This window comes from Corythoichthys intestinalis, chromosome 5 (genome assembly GCF_030265065.1).
Source record: "Corythoichthys intestinalis isolate RoL2023-P3 chromosome 5, ASM3026506v1, whole genome shotgun sequence".
Classification (NCBI taxonomy): Eukaryota; Metazoa; Chordata; class Actinopteri; order Syngnathiformes; family Syngnathidae; genus Corythoichthys; species Corythoichthys intestinalis.
Genome location: NC_080399.1, coordinates 1,543,444 through 1,560,602, shown reverse-complemented (window position 1 = coordinate 1,560,602; position 17,159 = coordinate 1,543,444).

Genomic DNA, 17,159 nt, shown 5'->3' with positions numbered 1-17,159 from the left:
CAAATAAATAAATAAATAAATTAAAAAAAAAAAGAAAATTGACGGAAAAACAAACAAACCCAACTACACAAAAACAAAATTAGACAAAAAAAGACGTTTTTTTTAAAAAAATGATCCCCAAAAATGAAGACTTAAAAAAGTATAAAAAATGGTCACAAAAACTCGGTCTCACCAACCTCCAAAAAATAATCCAAATTTTGGACCAGAAAATTTTACTTAAAAAATGGAACCATAGGAGTTCCAGATGACTTTCCGCTGATTTTGGGGCATTTAACTTTAGAAGACTGCCTTTGATTGGTCATCTTTCAATGCCATTGACGGTTAGACGCAAGATGTCCAATCCATTTGGACTCCATCATTTGACTCAAAAGCGATGTGTGAAATGTTCCTAGCGCCGCTGGAAACGTTCAACGCCTCCCCTCTGACCTGCGCGAGTAACATCTGAACAACAAAAACATCATTATGGCTTGGCAGTTGTCTAACTGATTCACCGTCATCTGGCTCCGGCTATTCCAGGAAAGGAAAGGAAAGGAAAGGAAAACCTAGAGGGGGTCGACAAGCGCAGACAGAAAGAATGACATATTATTTTGGAGCGCTGGAAGGTGATTCAGACCAACCGACGCGGGTCTGGAATCCGCCGGTGTCACAATCGGGACGAGATGATAGGAGAAGATAGAGTGCGCCCGCTACTCGGTCAATCTGGCGTATTTACGCGCGCGGGCGTCGCGTTCCCGACATGTGGCGCGTTGGGCGTCGCGTGATTCACTCCGGCCGACATCTGTTCTGTGGACAACACGCGAGCGGACACGTAAAAGGGAAAACAATCTTACCGCACCTCAAAACATACGTCCATTGAAGGAAACATCAGCAAGACTTTCTGCTGTTCTAACAGGATAAATATGATTTTCATAAATTTACTCATTGGTTGTGATAAGCGTCTAATCCATTTGGACTGGCGGTGATTGAATTCAAAAGGAAGTGCCCCAATACGAACAGGAAGTGACACGTAATTGCCGCAAAATCAACATGTGACCTCAAAAGCACCAGGAAGTAACCCACAATCGCCCCAAAAATCAACAGGCGACCCCAAATCAGCAGGAAGTGAACTCAAATGACCCAAGAAATCAACACAAAATGACCCCAAATCAACAGGATGTGACCTGGAATTTGTGTAAAATCAACAGCAAGTGACCCATAATTGCCCTGAAATCAACAGGTGGCCCGGGAAAAAAAGGTGACACAAAATCAACAAGGAGTGACCTGGAATTTGGGTAAAATCAACAGGTAGTGAACTGAATTGACCCAAAATCAACAAGAAGTGAATTGGAATTTACACAAAACCAACAGGAAGTGACCCATGATTGCCTCATTATTAACAGGTGATCCAAAATCAACGGGAAATGGCCCAAAACCAACAATAAGTGACCCGGAAATGCCCTAAAAATGTACAGGGAGTGACCCGTAATTGGTCATAAATCAACAGTTAAGGACCTGGACTGATCTGGAAATGCCCAAAAAATGAACAGTAAGTGACCCATAATTGCAACAAAAATCAAAAGGTGACACAAAAATCAACAGGAATTGGACACAAAATGACCCAAAATCAACAAGGAGTGACCTGAAATTGCCCTAAAATCAACAGGAAGTGAACTGAAATGACCCAAAATCAACAGGAAGTGAACTGAAATGACCCAAAATCAACTAGAAGTGACCTGGAATTGATGCAAAATCAACAGGAAGTGACCCACAATGGCCCCCAAAATCAACAGGTAGTGAACTGAATTGACCCAAAATCAACCAGAAGTGAATTGGAATGTACACAAAACCAACAGGAAGTGACCCATAATTGCCTCATTGTCAACAGGTGACCCAAAATCAACGGGAAATGGCCCAAAACCATCAAGAAGTGACCCGGAAATGCCCTAAAAATATACAGGAAGTGAACCGTAATTGGTCATAAATCAACAGTTAAGGACCTGGACTGACCTGGAAATGCCCAAAAATGAACAGTAAGTGACCCATAATTGCAACAAAAATCAAAAGGTGACACAAAATCAACAGGAATTGGACACAAAATAACCCAAAATCAACAGGAAGTGACCCACAATCGACCCCAAAATCAACAGGTGACCCAAAATCAACAGGAAATGACCCACAGTTCCCCCAAAATCAACAGGAAGTGAAGTGGAATATCGCCAAAGCTAAAAGGAAATTACCTGGAATTGCCCCGAAATCAACAAGAAGTGACCCATAATTGCCCTAAAACCAACAGGAAGTGAACTAAAATTGCCCCAAAAAACCAAGAGAAAGTGGCTTGAAATCATGTAGAACTGACCTGGAATTGCCACAAAATCCACTGGAAGTGACTTGAAATTTATTGGCTGCCATTGACGGCGCTACACGTCCAATCCCTTTGGACATCTAGCGCCGTGAATGGCAAGCCAATGAAAAGGTTTAAGTGTGCATTTCCGGCTCCTTCTATGAATAAAACCTTCCCTCCATACCTCCCACACACGAGCAGAGCCGCTTCCAGATCTTCCAGACAGCGGAATGCCGCATGACATTCCCATTATGGCGTACTCATCCGACGGAGGAAAATAACACAAGATCGTGGCAAACAAAAAAAAAAAGGAAAAAAATCCAACTTGCGATGAGCTCACCTGATGACATCAGCGCACTTTCCCACATTGAGTGATTTCACTCATCGCCTATTAAAGTTAACCGCCGAATTGCACGCTTTTATTGGCCACCAATAAGAAACGGATGCTGGCCAATGTGGCCGTTCCTAGCTCAGTTCTGTCTTGGTTTGGCTCAATTCGTCTTGGTTTTTGGCCAATTCCTGTTGATTTTGGGTCACCTGTTGATAATGAGGACATTGTGGGTCACTTCCTGTTGGTTTTGTGCAAATTCTTGTTGATTTTGGGTCATTTGAGTTCACTTCCTGTTGATTTTTGGGCAATTTCAGGTCACTTGTTGGAGTTTGGGTCATTTCCTGTGGGTTTTTGGACAATTGTTCTTCGTTTCCTGTGCATTAGGGTCACTTGCAGTTGATTTTGGGTCATTTCAGTTCACTTCCTGTTGATTTTGGGGCAATTATGGCTCACTTCCTGTTGATTTTGCAAAAATTCCTGGTCACTTCCTATTGATTTTGCATTCATTTCAGGTCACTTCATGTTCATTTTGGGTCATTTTGTGTTGATTTTTGGATCATTTGAGTTCACCTTCTGTTGATTTTGGGTTACCTCTTGATTCATGGGGCAATTATAGGTCAGCAAAAATCCAGGTCACTTTTTGTTGATTTTGGATCATTTGAGTTAACTTTCTTTTGATTTTTGGGCAATTTCAGGTCACTTGTTGGAGTTTGGGTCATTTCCTGTGGGTTTTTCTGACAATTGTTCTTCATTTCCTGTGCATTAGGGTCACTTGTAGTTGGTTTTGGGTCATTTCAGTTCACTTCCTGTTGATTTTGGGGCAATTATGGCTCACTTCCTGTTGATTTTGCAAAAATTCCTGGTCGCTTCCTATTGATTTTGCATTCATTTCAGGTCACTTCATGTTCATTTTGGGTCATTTTGTGTTGATTTTTGGGTCATTTGAGCTCACCTTCTGTTGATTTTGGGTTACCTCTTGATTCATGGGGCAATTATAGGTTACTTCACGTTGATTTTGCAAAAATCCAGGTCACTTTTTGTTGATTTTGGATCATTTGAGTTAACTTTCTTTTGATTTTTGGGCAATTTCAGGTCACATGTTGGAGTTTGGGTCATTTCCTGTGGGTTTTTGGACAATTGTTCTTCATTTCCTGTGCATTAGGGTCACTTGTAGTTGATTTTGGGTCATTTCAGTTCACTTCCTGTTGATTTTGGGGCAATTATGGCTCACTTCCTGTTGATTTTGCAAAAATTCCTGGTCGCTTCCTATTGATTTTGCATTCATTTCAGGTCACTTCATGTTCATTTTGGGTCATTTTGTGTTGATTTTTGGGTCATTTGAGCTCACCTTCTGTTGATTTTGGGTTACCTCTTGATTCATGGGGCAATTATAGGTCACTTCACGTTGATTTTGCAAAAATCCAGGTCACTTTTTGTTGATTTTGGATCATTTGAGTTAACTTTCTTTTGATTTTTGGGCAATTTCAGGTCACTTGTTGAGAGTGGGTCATTTCCTGTGGATTTTTGGGCAATTGTTCTTCATTTCCTGTGCATTAGGGTCACTTGTAGTTGATTTTGGGTCATTTCAGTTCACTTCCTGTTGATTTTGGGGCAATTATGGATAACTTTCTGTTGATTTTGCATTCATTTCAGGTGACTTCATGTTGATTCGGGGTCATTTTGTGTTGATTTGTGGGCGACTTCAATTTGCGCCCTGTTGATTTTGGGTTACCTCTTGATTTTTGAGGCAATTATGGGTCACTTACTGTTGATTGTGGGTCACTGGTTGATTTTGAAGCAATTCTAAGTTACTTCCTGTCGATTTTGTGTAAATTCCAAGTCACTTTTTGTTGATTTTGGGTCATTTCAGTTCACTTCCTGTTGATTTTGGGACAATTTCAGGTCACTTGTTGAGTTTGGGTCATTTCCTGTCGGTTTTTGGACAATTGTTCTTCATTTCCTGTGCATTATGGTCATTTGTAGTTGATTTTGGGTCATTTCAGTTTACTTTCTGTTGATTTTGAGGCAATTACGGGTCACTTCCTATTAATTTTGCAAAACTTCCAGGTCACTTCTTTGAGGCAACTAGGGATCACTTCTTGTTGATTTAGGGTCATTTTGTGTTGATATTTGGGTAATTTCGCTTTACTTCCTGTTGTTTTTCGGTAACCTCTTTGTTTTTGGGGCAATAATGGGTCACTTAGTGTTCAGTTTCGGGCATTTCCGGGCCCTTTTCTGTTGATTTTGCAAAAATTTCAGGTGACTTCCTGTTGATTTTGGGTCATTTTGCATTGATTTTTGGATCATTTAAGTTCATTTCCTGTCGGTTTTGAGGCAATTGTGGGTCACTTCTTGTTGATTTTTTTGGGCAATTTCAGGTCATTTCCTGTTGATTTCGGGTCACCTGTTGATTTTGCACAGATTCCAGGTCACTTGTTAAATTTGGGTCACTTGTCATTTCTTGTTGATTTTAGGTCATTTCAGTTCACTTCCTGTTGATTTTGGGGCAATTGTGGGTCACTTTCTGTTCAATTTGGGGCATTTCCGGGCCCTTTTTCTGTTGATTTTGCAAAAATTCCAGGTCACTTCCTGTTGGTTTGGGTCACCGGTTGATTTTGAGGCAATTATGGGTCACTTCCTGTTGATTTTGCATAAATTCCAAGTCACTTCTTGATTATTTAGGGTCATTTTGTATTGATTTTTGGATCATTTCAGCTCAATTCCTGTTTATTTTGGTTCACATGTAATTATGGGTCCCTTCCTGTTGATTTTGTGGCAAATACAGGTCCCTTTTGGTTGATTTTGTGCAATTTGGTGTGATTTTTGTGTCAATTCATTTCACTTCCTGTTGATATTTGGGGTGATTAAGGGTAGCTTCCTGTTGATTTTGAGGGCATTCCAGGTCACGTCCGATTGATTTTGTGTTACCTTTTGATTTTGGGGCAATTATGGGTCACTTACTGTTCATTTTGTGCTGATTTGTGGGTCGTTTCAGTTCTCTTCCTGTTGATTTGGGGGCAATAATGGGTCAGTTCTGGTTGATTTTGCATAAATTCCAGGTCATTTCTTGTAGATTTAGGGTCGTTTTGTGTTAATTTGGGTCATTTCAGTTCACTTCTTGTTGATTTTGGGTCACCTGTTGATTTTTGGAGCAATCATGGGTCACTTCCTGTTTAATTTGGGGCATTTCTGGGTCATTTTCTGTTGATTTAAGTAACTTCCTGTTGATTTTGTGTCAGCAGTTGATTTCGAGGCAATTTATCAGTCACTTTCTGTTGATTTTGGGGCACTTCCTGGTGATTTAATTTTTTCATTTTGCAGAAATTCCAGGTCACATCATGTTGATTTTGGGCAATTCCAACTCATTTTTTGTTGATTTGGGTTCATTTTGTGTCGATTTTTGGGTCCTTTCAGTTCACTTTCTGTTGATTTTGGGTCACCAATGGATTTTTTGGGACGTTTATTGGTCACTCCCTATTGATTTTGGGGCATTTCCTCTTGATTCTGCAGAAATTTCAGTTCAATTCCTGTTGACTTGGGGCAATTCCAGCTCAGTTTTTTGTTAATTTTGTTTCATTTTAGGTCATTTTTTTGTCGATTTTGCAGACATTCCAGGTCACTTCCTGTTGACCGTGTGTCACCTGTTGATTTTCATGCGACGGTGGGTCACTTCCTGTTGATTTGGGGTTATTTCTGAGTCATTTTCTGTTGATTAAGTAACTTCCTGTTGATTTTGTGTCAGCAGTTGATTTCGAGGCAATTTTTCAGTCACTTTCTGTTGATTTTGGGGCACTTCCTGGTGATTAAATTTTTTGGTTTTGCAGAAATTCCAGGTCACTTCATGTTGATTTTGAGCAATTCCAACTCATTTTTTTTGTTGATTTTGGGGACCTTTCGGTTCACTTCCTGTTGATTTTGGGTCACCAATGGATTTTTGGGGCGTTTATGGTTCACTCCCTATTGATTTTGGGGCATTTCCTCTGGATTCTGTAGAAATTTCAGTTCACTTCCTGTTGATTTGGGGCAATTCCAGCTCAGTTTTTGTCGATTTTTGTTTCATTTTAGGTCATATTTTTTTGGTCAATTTTGCAGACATTCCAGGTCACTTCCTGTTGACTGCGTGTCACCTGTTGATTTTCATGCTACAGTGGGTCACTTCCTGTTGATTTGAGGTTATTTCCCAGACCCTTCCTGTTAATTTTGCAGAAATTCCAGGTCACGTCTTGTTGATTTGGGTCATTTCCTATTGATTTTTTTTCGACTGAACAATGGCCACCAAGTCCTCCCAGTTCAAACTAATTGGAGCTCTATCACCGTCAACGGCATCAAAACAACCATCTGACGCCGACCTTTCCGGTTCAAATAAATTGGACATTTCCAGTGTCCAATGTCAGTAAATGAGTTTGCAGTTCCTTCTATCATCCTCAAATTCAGTTTTCAGACTCTTGTCATTGTTAGCGATAGCGTCCGTAGCAGGCTCATTCCGACGCGGATCAAGTTTTGCAATAAAAAAAAAGGCCTCGTAACATTTTACGGCCCTGTATCCGACGACCTGATAAATCTGGCGTGCCGGCGCTAACGACGGTCGAGTCGGCGTAACCTACGCTCCGCGGGCAGAACGCGTCTGGCGGTCGTCCTCCGGTCAGCCAAAAGATTTCCTCTCCAAATTTTCATTTGATTCCTCCCCGCGAACGGTGACGCCGACATATTACGCCAGGCTTCCAAACGACACACGCTTGATGTGGCCGGCCAGACCGCGGCGGCTTCCTACTCGGCATCCGACTCTCGCCGCTGTAACTTCTCATTAGCGGAAAAAGAAAAATGAAGGGAGAAAGGATCGGAGTTGACACTTTCAGGTCAGAAAAGAAGCTTTAGGAGAGGAGACATACTGTAAAGCTCCAACCCAGAATCGCTGCCAGTCCTCCGACTTCAAATTGATTGGACATCTAGCAATGTCAATGGCAGCCATTGTGTAAATGGCAGAAGCTAACTTGAGGGCATTCGGGGTCACTTCCTTTTTGTTTCAGAACATTTCAGATTCACTTCCTGTTGATTTCGAAGCATTTCATGGTGACTTCCTGTTGATTTTGGGGTCACAAGTCAATGTTGGAGCAATTAATGGTCACTTCCTGTTGATTTGGGGGAAATTCAGGTCACTTCCTGTTGATTTTGGGGCAATTAATGGTCACTTCCTGTTGATTTGGGGGGAAATTTAGGTCACTTCCTGTTGATTTTGGAACAATTATGGCTCACTTCCTATTGTTCCACAAGTTAATGTTGGAGCAATTATTGGTCACTTCCTGTTGATTTGGGGGAAATTCAGATTCACTTCCTGTTGATTTCGAAGCATTTCATGGTGACTTCCTGTTGATTTTCGGGGTCACAAAATAATTTTGGAGCAATTAATGGTCACTTCCTTTTGATTTGGGGGGAAATTCAGGTGGCTTCCTGTCGATTTTAGGACAATTATGGGTCACTTCCTGTTTATTTGGGGGGGAAATGTAGGTCACTTCCTGTTGATTTGGGGGGGAAATTTAGGTCACTTCCTGTTGATTTTGGAGCAATTATGGCTCACATCCTGTTCATTGGGGTCACAAATTAATTTTGGAGCAATTAATGGTCACTTCCTGTTAATTTGGGGGGAAATTCAGGTCACTTCCTGTTGATTTTAGGACAATTATGGGTAACTTCCTGCTTATTTGGGGTCACAAGTTAATTTTGGTGCAATTCATGGTCACTTCCTGTCAATATGGGGGAAATTCAGGTCACTTCCTGTTGATTTTAGGACAATTATGGGTCACTTCCTGTTTATTTGGGGTCACAAGTTAATTTTTGGACTAATTAATGATCACTTGCTGTTGATTTGGGGGGGAATTGAGGTCACTTCCTGTTGATGTGGGGTATTTCAGGGTCACTTCCTGTTGATTTGGGGTCACAAGTTAATTTTGGTGCAATTAATGGTACTTCCTGTAAATATGGGGGAAATTCAGGTCACTTCCTGTTGATTTTAGTACAATTATGGGTCACTTCCTGTTTATTTGGGGTCACAAGTTAATTTTGGTGCAAATAATGGTCACTTTCTGTTGATTTTAGGACAATTATAGGTCACTTCCTGTTTATTTGGGGTCACAAGTTAATTTTGGTGCAATTACTGGTTATTTCCTGTAAATATGGGGGAAACAGGTCACTTCCTGTTGATTTTAGGACAATTATGGGTCACTTCCTGTTTATTTGGGGTCACAAGTTAATTTTGGTGCAATTAATGGTTACTTCCTGTCAATATGGGGGAAATTCAGGTCACTTCCTGTTGATTTTAGGACAATTATGGGTCACTTCCTGTTCTTATTGGGTCACTTCCTGTTATTTTGAGGCCTTTCAGGGTCACTTCCTATCCATTTGGGGGGAAATTCAGGTCACTTCCTGTTGATTTTGGGTGCAATTATGGGTGACTTTCTGTTGATTGGGGTCACAAGTTAATTTTTGGACTAATTAATGGTCACTTCCTGTCAATTTCTAGTGAAATTCAGGTCACCTGCTGTTGCTTTTGGGGGCAATTATGGGTCACTTCCTGTTAATTTTGGAGCAATTATTGGTCACTTCCTGTCAATTTCTAGTGAAATTCAGGTCACCTGCTGTTGCTTTTGGGGGCAATTATGGGTCACTTCCTGTTTATTTGGGGTCACAAGTTAATTTTGGAGCAATTAATGGTCACTTCCTGTTGATTTTGGGGGAAATTCAGGTCACTTCCTGTTGATTTGGGGGCAATTATGGATCACTTCCTGTAGATGTGGGGTGTTTCAGGGTCACTTCCTGTTGATTTTTGGGCAATTCAGGTTCACTTCCTGTTGATTTTGGAGCATTTCAGGGTCATTTGCTGCTGATTTTAAGGCATTTTGGGTTCACATACTGTTCACACTGGGTCTCTTCCTATTGTTTTGGGGACATTTCAGGTTCACTTCCTGCTGATCTTGAGGCATTTCCTATTGATTTTATGGCATTTGGGGCATTTTGGGGTAAAAAAAAAAAAAAAAAAAAAAAAAACGTCACTTCAATAGAAAAAAAGTGTTTGAATGCAAAAATAAATGTGAAACTCAAAAAAAAAAATTTTTTTTATTTGAGTCAATTTTTTTTTTTGATTGAAGTAATGTTTATTTGTGTTTGGGCCACATTTTGGCTAGGACGTTTTTGTTTTTACTATTCAATCAAAAAATAAGTTGCTTCAAAAAAAAAAAAAAAAATCACTTCAATCAAAAAAAGAAAAATTTCATAGAAAGCGTTTTAGAATGCGAAAAAATATTTGAGATTGAAAAATTTGCATTTGAAGACAAAAATATTTTCAAAGAAAAAAATCATTTGAAAAATAAAATTGCCCTCCTCTAATTTTTCTTTTTTTTGCAAATGATATCCAAAGCAAATGATCGTCTAAGGTGCTAGTCACATGATTTGTTCGAAAAATAATTTTGACCCATTATAAAAATATATTTTTTCATTTTTTTGTTGCAGTTTTATTGCTTTACAACTTTTATGCATATATAGGAAAGTCAATTTCATGCAATGACACTTTTCGGCCACCAGGGGGGGGGGCCTGGCTCCCCCTCAAAATCCGCTTATGGAATAAACCTATGTTCGTCGGCTGTCAATCCTCCCACTTCCAACAGATTGGACAGCTAGCGTTGTTAATTCCAGACGATGAGTTAAGCAATGTCTGACCTAGCCTTGATAGCAATGACTTTACATTGAAACTGCTACCTTCCTGAGAAGAAAAATCTGCAAACAAAAAAACAACAAAAAAAGCTGTGACAACTGCAGATGGCAGCATATCACTATGTCCTGCGTCACGACAAAAGCCGAGCCTCCTAGCACAAACGGTGACGTCACTGATGAATAGCCGGTGTTGTCACGCTCTTCAAACTACTACTTGTTCAAGCGCCAGGTTAGCGTGACCCAGACTCATTGAGAGGGAGCCAAAGAAGAAGACGCCGTCTGCATGGAAATCCTCGCAGATCTCCATTTTTGTGAGGGTTGAGGTCATTTCCTGCGTGACATCATGCATTAAGACGTCACGACGTCATCCGGAAGCGCTATCGTTGTACGCTTTTTTCAAAGATGAGGGCATTAGAGGTCTGAGAAAGTGAAAATCAGCTCGGTAAATGTTTTCTTTTAGTTAAGAACACATAAGCATATCACATGGCCCCAAACCAACAGGATGAGACAATATCAACAGGAAGTGACCCCAAACTCATCTAAATGAACAGGAAGTGGCCCAAAAATCACCCAAATACACAGAAAGTGACGAGATATTACCAGGAAGTTAACCGGAAATGCCCCCAAATCTACAGGAAGTGACCCTAAAATCACCCAAATCAAAAGGAAGTGACCCCAAAATCACCCAGATAAAACGGAAGGGACCAGATATCAACAAAAAGTGGCCCCGACATGCCCCAAACCAACAGGATGAGACACGATATCAACAGGAAGTGACCCCAAACTCATCTAAAACAACAGGAAGTGGCCCAAAAATCACCCATATGAACAGAAAGTAACCAGATATCAACAGGAAGTTACCCGGAAATGCCCCCAAATCTACAGGAAGTGAGCCGATACCAACAAGAAGTGACCCTAAAATCACCCAAATCAAAAGGAAGTGACCCCCAAATCACCCAGATAAACAGGAAGTAACCAGATATCAACAGGAAGTGGCTCCGACATGCCCCATACCAACAGGATGAGACGCGATATTAACAGGAAGTGACTCCAAATTCATCTAAAACAATAGGAAGTGCCAAAAAAAATCACCCATATAAACAGAAAGTGACCAGATATCAACAGGAAGTTACCCGGAAATGCCACCAAATCTACAAGAAGTGAGCTGATACCAACAGGAAGTGACACTAAAATCACCCAATCAAAAGGAAGTGACCCCCAAATCACCCAGATAAACAGGAAGTGACCAGATATCTACAGGAAGTGGCCCCGGCATGCCCCAAACCGATTAGCCACGATATCAACAGGAAGTGACCCCAAACTCATCTAAAACAACAGGAAGTGGCCCAAAAATCACCCATATAAACAGAAAGTGACCAGATATCAACAGGAAGTTACCTGGAAATGCCCTCAAATCTACAGGAAGTGACCCCCAAATCACCCAGATAAACAGCAAGTGACCAGATATCAACAGGAAGTGGCCCCGGCATGCCCCAAACCAACAGGATGAGACAATATCAACAGGAAGTGACCCCAAACTCATCTAAAACAACAGGAAGTGGCCCAAAAATCTCCCATATAAACAGAAAGTGCCCAGATATCAACAGGAAGTTACCCGGAAATGCCCCCAAATCTACAGGAAGTGAGCCGATACCAACAGGAAGTGACCCTAAAATCACCCAAATCAAAAGGAAGTTACCCCCAAATCACCCAGATAAACAGGAAGTGACCAGATATCAACAGGAAGTGGCCCCGGCATGCCCCAAACCAACAGGATGAGACACGATATCAACAGGAAGTGACCCCAAACTCATCTAAAGCAACAGGAAGTGGCCCAAAAATCACCCATATAAACAGAAAGTGACCAGATATCAACAGGAAGTTACCCGGAAATGCCCCCAAATCTACAGAAAGTGAGCCGATACCAACAGGAAGTGACCCTAAAATCACCCAAATCAAAAGGAAGTTACCCCCAAATCACCCAGATAAACAGGAAGTGACCAGATATCAACAGGAAGTGGCCCCGACATGCCCCAAACCAACAGAATGAGACACAATATCAACAGGAAGTGAAGAAAGTGCCCCAAAATCAAGAGGAAGTCAACCTGAAATACCTCGAAATCAATGGTAGGTGAACCCGAAATTTCTCCAAACCAACAGGAAGTTACTCCGAGTTCCCCCAAATTAACAGGAATTGACCCAAATCCATCGCAAATCACCCAAAAATGCGCCAAGCTAATATGCTAATGCCAAATAGCACACAAAATGAAACTTTTGAACCATCTTGCATCCAAATCTGACTCCGCCCACTGGATTTAGGAAATGGCTAGCATCCAAATCAATCAAAGATCACGCAAAAATGCCCGAGTTAATATGCTAATGCTAAATAGCACACAAAATGAAACCTTTGCTCCCATCTTGCATCCGAATATGACTACGCCCACTGGATTTAGGTGCTCACTGGCATCCGAATCAATCGAAGGTCACTCAAAATGCGCCAAGCTAATATGCTAATGCTAAATAGCACACAAAATGAAACCTTTGTACCATCTTGCATCAAAATCTGACTCCGCCCACTGTGAGGCAACGGTGCCTCCCACGGGGGTGCGTGCTGATCTTTGATCGGGTTTTCTGAAGACTTCATTCATAAAATGAGTTCATTGATAAAAAAAAAAAAAAAAAAAAACTGATGCGCTTAATAAGCTCACAAAATCTTTGAGATAAGATTCAAGCGCCATGAGATTTGTCATCACTGGCAAATTTTGGGAGGACCATTTTTTAAAACGTCGTCTCCCGATCATGCGTGTAACATGACACACTGGCATGTTTGCACAATCCGAAGGGTCGGGAAGCCACGTTTTTCTTTGACTTTCATGTGAAGTCTACTTCCTGGGAGGGAGGAGAGGGAGCAAAAAACTTTGCTTAACACAGGCTGCCCTTGGGCAGATAACTCTGTTTGTTTAGCGACATTTCGGACTTTAGATGCCAGGATGGGCCGGGAAGTTCATGTTTTCCTATGATGTGGAAACAGCTAAGGTAGGTATGGTCGTGCCAAAGATTGAAAAGCGCAGAGGAGAAGGAAGCCTCCTTTAAACCAACAAAATGGTTGCTGAAATCGAACCAAGAACCAGAAGTTTTAGAATAGATCGGTGACCACTGAACCGTCACCTAACCATAAAATCAGGACTCAGTGAAATTAAGTCGAGATTTTGGGAGTCGCGACCCAATATTTCCCGAAATTAGGGACCACTGAGATTAAGACAAGAACCAGCACAGTTATATCGATCAATGCTGCGTTCAAGAGTGTGAGATTTGACGGAAACTTTCCAGAAAATTAGGAATTGGCGAGACTGGGTCACGATAAAAACCAAGACTTAAACTTTCTTGTAGTCTGAAATCGCTGCAAATGACTCGTGATCAAGATTTGTGGGAGTCAAGATCGAAACTAGATGATGACCAAGATCTGACCAAGACTTTCCAGAAATCGGGACTTACTGAGACTCACTCGTGATCAAGACTTTTGGGGGTCACGACAAAGGTTTTCCTGAAATAGGGAATTGCTGAGATTGAATCAAGGTCAAAATTTTCGGGAGTCAAGATTGAAAATAGACGATGACCGAGATATGGCCATGACTTTCCTAAAAACAGGAATCACTCAGACTCAGGCGTGATCAAGACTTTTGGGAGTCACGACCAAGACTTTCCTGAAATCAGAATAACCGAGAATGGGTCAAGAACGAGACTTTTGGGAGTCAAGATCGAAACTACACGAGACGATGACAGAGATCCGACCAAGACTTTCCTAAAATCAGGAATCACTGAGACTCAGTCCTGATCAAGACTCTTGGCAGTCACGACCAAGACTTTCCTGAAATCAGGAATCACTGAGACTGAGTCAAGATCAAGATTTTTGGGAGTCAAGATCAAAAATAGACGATGACCGAGATATGGCCATGACTTTCCTAAAAACAGGAATCACTCAGCCTCAGGCGTGATCAAGACTTTTGGGAGTCACAACCAAGACTTTCCTGATATCAGAAATCACTGAGATTCAGTCGTCATCAAGACTTTTCTGAAATCAGAATAACCGAGAATGGGTCAACAACGAGACTTTTGGGAGTCAAGATCGAAACTACGCGAGACGATGACAGATCTGACCAAGACTTTCCTAAAATCAGGAATCACTGAGACTCAGTCCTGATCAAGACTCTTGGCAGTCACGACCAAGACTTTCCTGAAATCAGGAATCACTAAGACTGAGTCAAGATCAAGCCTTTTGGGAGTCACAACCAAGACTTTCCTGAAATTACAAATCACTGAGCCTGAGTAAAGATCAAGACTTTTGGGAGTCTAGATCCAAACTTCACGATGATCAAGATCCGACCAAGACTTTCCTGAAATCAGGAATCACAAGACTCAAGCATGATCAAGACTTTTGGAGTCACGACCAAGACTTTCCTGAAATCAGGAATCACTGAGACGGAGTCAAGATCAAGATTTTTGGGAGTCAAGATCGAAAATAGACGATGACCGAGATCTGACCAAGACTTTCCTAAAAACAGGAATCACTTAGACTCAGGCGTGATCAAGACTTTTGGGAGTCACAACCAAGACTTTCCTGAAATCACAAATCACTGAGCCTGAGTCAAGATCAAGACTTTTGGGAGTCTCGACCAAGACTTTCCCTGAAATCAGGAATCACTGAGCCTGAGTCAAGATCAAGATTTTTGGGAGTCAAGATCGAAACTTGACGATGACCGAGATCTGACCAAGACTGTCCTAAAAACAGGAATCACTTAGACTCAGGCGTGATCTAGACTTTTGGGAGTCACAACCATGACTTTCCTGAAATCAGCAATCACTGAGACTGAGTCAAGATCAAGATTTTAGGGAGTTAAGATCGAAAATAGACGATGATCGAGATCTGACCAAGACTTTCCTAAAAACAGGAATCACTTACACTCAGGCGTGATCAAGACTGTTGACGTCACGACAAAGCCTTTCCTGAAATCAAGAATCAATGAAACTGAGTCAAGAGCAAGACTTTTGGGAGTCACGACCAAGACCTTTCTGAAATCAGAATAACAGAGAATGGGTCAAGAACAAGACTTTTGGGAGTCAAGATCGAAACTACACGAGACGATGACAGAGGTCCGACCAAGACTTTCCTAAAATCAGGAATCACTGAGACTCAGTCCTGATCAAGACTCTTGGGAGTCACGACCAAGACTTTCCTGAAATCAGGAATCACTGAGACTGAGTCAAGATCAAGACTTTTGGGAGTCAAGATCGAAACTTGACGATGACCGAGATCCGACCAAGACTTTCTTAAAAACAGGAATAACTGAGACTCAGTCTTGATGAAGACTTTTGGGCGTCCCGACCAAGACTTTCCTGAAATCAGAAATGACAGACTCTGTTGTGATCAAGACTTTTGGGAGTCAAGATCGAAGCAAGACCTTCACTGAGATCTGACCAAAACTTTGCTGAAGTCAGGAATCACTGCAATTAAGTCGTGATCGAGACTTTTGGGTGTCACGACCAAGATTTTCCTAAAATTAGGAATCACTGAGACTCAGTCTTGATGAAGGCTTCTGGGAGTCACGACCAAGACTTTCCTGAAATCAGGAATCACTGAGACAGAGTCAAGATCAAGACTTTTGGAAGCCAAGATTGTAACAAGATCGAGACCGCGATCTGCAGGTCTGGATTGGAAATCAATAGAAGTGAATGGAAGTTTTTGTGCCATTGAAATGAATGGCAGGCGAACAGGGCCATTGGAAATCAATGGGAAATTTTGCCAATTAAAAATGAATGGGTGTGTTTTTGGCAAATTGTGGCCAAACCTTATGTTTCAGGCAAAAATTGTATACAACCTTTGTGCCCCTTAGCTTCCTGAATATTTAGATGGGCAAATGCTGAACAAAAACTGTGGGACAAGTAGTGTTTTGAAATGTCGATTTTTTATCCCCGCCAAAAAAGCCAGCTTTTTATGGGCGAACGGTCTTTTTCGGGTGTCAAACGAAAGAGCCTGCATCAACTACGGTCACGACTGGAAACATCCAGCTGCAACTTTACGGTTTGGTTGCTAGACTTCAACCCGAGGAAGACTTTCCCCTCAACAAACACGTGCTGTCCATTTAGCGTAACCATCACACGCCAAAGTCCAAGGAATGTTTCGGAGAGGCCGACGCTCGCCGTCGACCCGTCGGCCGCGGGCTTCTGCGAAAAGGCCGTTCGTCGGCGAGTTTCGTAACGCCCGCCCGTCGGCCGAATGTCAATGTTCTCCACGCCGGAGAGTTTATCGGCTCGGCCAACAGATCTTATCGCCGCTCGTGTCAATCAGTGACCAGAACACGCTAACTGAATGGACGTTGCGATAACGGAAGGGTCAACACGAGAGGTCTCCGAGAATTGCCGCTGGACAGAACGTTTCTGAATTTGCGGAGAAGTCATGTTTTCTACTTAGTGTCAGATCATTTTTTTTCATGGGAATTTCACCCAAATTTCACCCAAAAACCACCGAGGCAGTAAAATAACACACAATCCTATCATTTCTACTCATGTTTCGTTGAACATATTCACAGAATCAATCATTTTTTTAACCAAAAACTGACTTTTTTTTAAACTAAAAATGGACATTTTGAACAAAAATGGACCATTTTGACCAAAAACCTCCTAATGATTCCAACTGACACATTCAACATTCCACACTCATATCATTTTTACTCGTATTGAATTTCATTCACACGTTTGAATTATATATATACAGTATTGAAGAGTTAACAATTTCATATTTTTGAC